We start from the raw sequence: 5,000 nt of genomic DNA on the forward strand, positions 1-5,000 counted from the left end.
TCAGCTGGGCGCAGGGCCTGCGTTCACCAAGTGTTTCTCTGTAAGGACATCACGCATGAGGACCAGCTGTGTGTGGGGCTCAGCCCGTTCCCTAGTACACCAGCTGTTTAGGTACAGACGCAAGAATCGACCATGCCTACTCTTGTGACTCCGGGTGCCATGGTCCCCGTTCTCAGCGGTATGAGGCCAGGGTAGCGGTTCCATCCGCGTGCCTGGGATGTGCTCTTTCCTCCCAGAACCTCACCTACGAGATCATCCTGACGGGCAAAAATTCGAGGTGGCCTACCAGCTGGCCTTGCAGGCCTAGAAGTCCAGGGCCCTGGGGGCCTCTGCCGGGGAGACGATTGAGACCAAGTCTTCCAAACCGGTGCCGAAGCAGTCGCGCAGGCATGAGGAAGTCAGCAGCAGTACGTGGCCCCGGGCTCGTGGAAGTCTCCCTCACTCCAGACCGCTGGCCCATCAGGAGGCTGCCCTGCAAGGCCCCACCTGTACCCACAAACCCTCTACTGCGAGGGGACAGCTGTCCACCCGGACCCCACCTATCAGATCTAGCAGGGCCGGGTGTCATGCATAGGGAGTGTGGCCGCGGGAGGCCCCCGTGACATCCCGTGTCTGTGTCTGCTTTGCCTCGCACCCCAGGTGCTGCTGCCTCCCCCCCATAGTCGTTGTTACTGTCACACCTGCACCACCCACTGTCCTTACCTACTGCTGCCGTCTGTTAGTCCCAGAGTCAAGGTCTTTGTGTCTTCTGTGTCTGTGTGTCAGTCTGCCTTCAGTGCCCGTGAGCTTCCTGAGATGCATGGCCTCCCCTTCGGCCTGCATGGCACCCTTTCCTGAGCTGCCCTGCCGCCCTGTCTGTGCTTCAGCCCTTGTTGTCTGTGTGTCCTCCCTCCAGAGCCCAGGTGCCGACTGTGGCCTGGCCCCATCAGGGCCTACCTGAGACCTGAAGTTTCAAACCCTTCTTCCTTCCTGCCACAGCTCTGGGGCTTAAAGCACAGTGCTCAGGCAGGGCTAGGCTCCTTCCAGGGGTAGTCAACCTTTTTATACCTACCGCCCACTTTTGTATCTCTGTTAGTAGTAAAATTTTTAACTGCCCACCGGTTCCACAGTAATGGTGATTTATAAAGTAGGGAAGTAACTTTACTTTATAAAATTTATAAAGCAAAGTTACAGCAAGTTAAAGCATATAATAATAATTACTTACCAAGTACTTTATGTCAGATTTTCGCTAAGTTTGGCAGAATAAATCTTTATAAAACAACTTACTATAGTTAAATCTATCTTTTTATTTATATTTTGGTTGCTCCACTACCGCCCACCATGAAAGCTGGAATGCCCACTAGTGTGCGGTAGGGACTAGGTTGACCAGCACTGCAAACAAACAGCTCCAAGAAATCCCTGGGTCAAGGTGCCCACAGTGAGGCCCAGAGGAGGCCTTCCCACAGTGACCCAGGGAGGGTGTCACTGTGCCATGCCACCACAGGCAACCCACTCTTTGGTGCACTGAAATCTCTCTTATATATTTCTTCATCCTCATCCTTATATACCTTCTTCATGAAGAAGGCACCTCGATGATAATACGAACTTGTATTTGCCCTTAACAGCTTTGTTGATTATAACTTTGCCATTCTCCCGAAGTTCAGCTCGCCTCTCTTCCTCAGGTTTCGCATACGTTAGATTTTTAGATTTCTGCCCTCTCCTTCTCAAGCGCTTCTCTATCTTCTGTCCTTCTTGATTCTCTTTAGCTCCCGAACTTTCCATGCCTCATATTCCTCCTCCTCATTTTCATCATCAGTATTCAGTGCATCCAGTGCAGCCAGGGATCGCTTGTTTCCCTCCAGCTCTTTCTTGGTCTCCTCTTCTACAATCTTGAGTGTGTACTTGCGCCTCTCCTCAGCCATGCGTTTTGCCTCCTGCTTCAGCTCCTTCTGTTTCAATGCTTCAGCCTCCCGTTCTTGAACTGTTATTCACTCCTTCTTTTGAATGAAGACTGGTTTAAGACCAGGCTCCGCCCTGGCCGGTTGGCTCAGTGGTAGAGCGTCGGCCTGGCGTGCGGGGGACCCGGGTTCGATCCCTGGCCAGGGCACATAAGAGAAGCGCCCACTTGCTTCTCCACCCCCCCCTCCTTCCTCTCTGTCTCTCTCTTCCCCTCCCACAGCCAAGGCTCCATTGGAGCAAAGATTGCCCGGGCGCTGGGGATGGCTCCTTGGCCTCTGCCCCAGGTGCTAGAGTGGCTCTGGTCGCGGCAGAGCGATGCCCCGGAGGGGCAGAGCATCGCCCCCTGGTGGGCAGAGCTTCGCCCCTGGTGGGCGTGCGGGGTGGATCCCAGTCGGGCGCATGCGGGAGTCTGTCTGACTGTCTCTCCCCGTTTACAGCTTAAGAAAAAAAAAAAAAGACCAGGCTCCATCTTATCTTCATTGTCTGTGTACTCTTCATACTCGGACTCTGATCCTGACTCCTCCCCAGAACGTCCTTCATCTTCCACTTCCATGACTTCCATCTCTTCATTTTTTCTTTCCTGTGCTCGCTGACGCATCATGCCACGATGCCGCTCTGTTTCTTCATTATCAATTTCTTCTTCTTCTTCACTGCTGTCTTCTTGTTCCACACACCAAGCATCTCCTTCTACTTCTGAGTCACTTTCTCCTACCACTTCAGGTTCCACTATTTTCCGATGCCGAGCCAATCTCTCTTCCACATCTTCACTGATACGGTTCTGCAAACACCGAAGCCGAGCGTCGCTAGATGAATCCTCCTCCTGTTCTTCAGGCTCTGCTTCTTGTTCTTTGGCTTTCTTAATGACCTGAAATTCTTCATCCTCCTCATCTGAGGACTCCAGAGGGGCATACTCTGGCTCTTTCTAGATACATAGTGTTGGGCAGATAAAATATATTATGCTCACTTTGTTAAAGATGGTGCTGCCCACATGTAAGCTGTTGCCCAGGTGATATTAATGTGTGTTGGGAGCGGGCTGTGGGCAGACAGGATAATTGTAGCCTGGGGCTTGGTTTTGGGATTAAGCCTTTCCCACCCTTTTTGATGTGGGGTGGTACAATCCAATCATGCCTCAGAGAAGTGACTTTGTATTAGAAACTTCCCTATTTTGTATATTGGATTAAAGGTTTTGATTTCTACACTATAAAATGGGGGCAGAATGGGAGCTTGCTCTCTTGGTTCCTGAGATTAGCATTAGAGAGCAGAGAGCAGAGAAAGGCCACGTGGAAGAGGCCAGGAGAAGCAGCCAAGATGGCGGAGTGTTGAGTGAGAGGCCAGTTAGTGCAGAGTTTGTGCAGGGAGAAGGAAGGAGATGGGGAACAGAAGTGAATAAGACTGGTGAGCTAAAAACCTTTGATTCTAGGAAACTCGGATAAGTCAGTAGCTTTGTGAGCACTAAATGTGAGTGGGTTTTGGAGCCCAGTGTGTGTTTTTACTTGCCCGCCGGGTGCAAGCTAGGATTAAAGAAGATGGCCCACCAGTTTTTAGCTCTGTTGTTTCTTTACTGACTGTCCGAATCCAATGCGAACCTGCATGAGCCAGGTGGCCACTGTGATCATGATAGTGGTCTTGGCCACTGGCTTTACACATAACATTTGACTTTCACTTTTTCCATCGAAATCTCACCTTTCTCATTGCAAACAGGGATGGCACCAGCCGTGGACTGAATGGGCAGTTGTTTCATGAGTGCGCTTGGGGCTGACATGTTCATGGCTGCGGCGCTCCTTCCTAAACTTCACTGATTCTAAATAGGAAACAGCTACAACATGGAAGAACAGAAGATCCTCTTCACCTAGATGTACTAGGAGCTGCAGCGCGACTGATGGAAACACCACTTACGACAGAGTTAGAAAAAAGGAAATATGCGATCAGAGGATTGTGAGATTGTGGAGGACGTCTTGGGCTGTCCTGTGTTTTTAACTATGCTGGTGCCCCTCCTCCTGGAGCAGAACGGCAGCGGGGGCTGGTTCCCGGAAGGCGGGGGTGGAGCCAGGGGCGGGTCTAGGGGCGGGGCCATGGCAGGCCCCAGTCCCAGACCTTGCAGAGTAAGGAGCAGACCTCAGGCTTCACCTTCAGGGCTCAGTCCCCTCCCACATCAGTGGTCCAGGCTCAGGGGTGCTTCTCTTCCCTGGGGGAGATCAGAGTTGAATTTTGCTTCTGGTGTGCACCTGCAGGGGCAGCTCTCCAGGACGCTGTCACAGCCCTGTGGTTGGCCAGAAATTGAGAGCAGGGCCTTGTCTCCCTGCTGACTTGAGCTGACCCTGTGGGTTCCTCTCTATTGAACCGTCCTGCGCCCTGGGGCCTGGAAATCACCTTCTCTCTGGAGTAGAGGTGGTGGGCCTCTCCTTTCCCATACTAAACAGAAACCTCGACACCTAGAAGTTGGACTTTTACTTCCTGTTCTTCCAGGGCCTGCAAGGGTTCCCCTCCGCTTGCTCTGTGCGGGTTCAGCCCCTGTTTTCTTCCAGGAATTGATGAGGACCAGGGGTGGGGGACAGGTAAAATGAGCCGCTGAAGCGCTCTGCTGGCCCAAGGTGTGATAAGGTGCCAAAGAACTGTAAAACTTAATATTGGCAATGCCATTTTAAAGAGTAAAGGTCAGGCTTCTCACCCCCTTCTTTCTGTGGAGAATGGAGGGAGAAGAATGCAGGAGCTTCCAGGCTTGCAAGGGCAACTCGGTCAGATAAGTCATAATTTAACTACAGAGCAAGGAAGATAAAACTTATCTAAGAATCCCTTCACTTCTCTTTTCTTAAAAGTCTTTAGAAAAGAATGTTTATATACCTTAATTAAGAATTCCTACACTCTGACTCACCCTCCATCCTAAAGTCATGAGAGTAACAGATACCTCTAGGCAAAGGGATCATGAGCCCTTCCTTACCCACCCCAACTGGTATGTGATTTGGTCTATAAAATCAGCCACAGGCCCTGGCCGGTTGGCTCAGCGGTAGAGTGTCGGCCTGGCGTGCAGGAGTCCCAGGTTCAGTTCCTGGCCAGGGCACACA

General features: G+C 51.6%; 1 pseudogene; it reads right to left on the reverse strand.

The window, feature by feature from the left end:
- Positions 1–244: 244 nt before the first annotated feature.
- Positions 245–3,706, reverse strand: LOC136398159 (microfibrillar-associated protein 1-like; annotated as a pseudogene).
- Positions 3,707–5,000: the final 1,294 nt, after the last annotated feature.

The sequence above is a fragment of the Saccopteryx leptura genome, chromosome 3, assembly GCF_036850995.1.
Source record: "Saccopteryx leptura isolate mSacLep1 chromosome 3, mSacLep1_pri_phased_curated, whole genome shotgun sequence".
In the NCBI taxonomy this organism is placed as follows: Eukaryota; Metazoa; Chordata; class Mammalia; order Chiroptera; family Emballonuridae; genus Saccopteryx; species Saccopteryx leptura.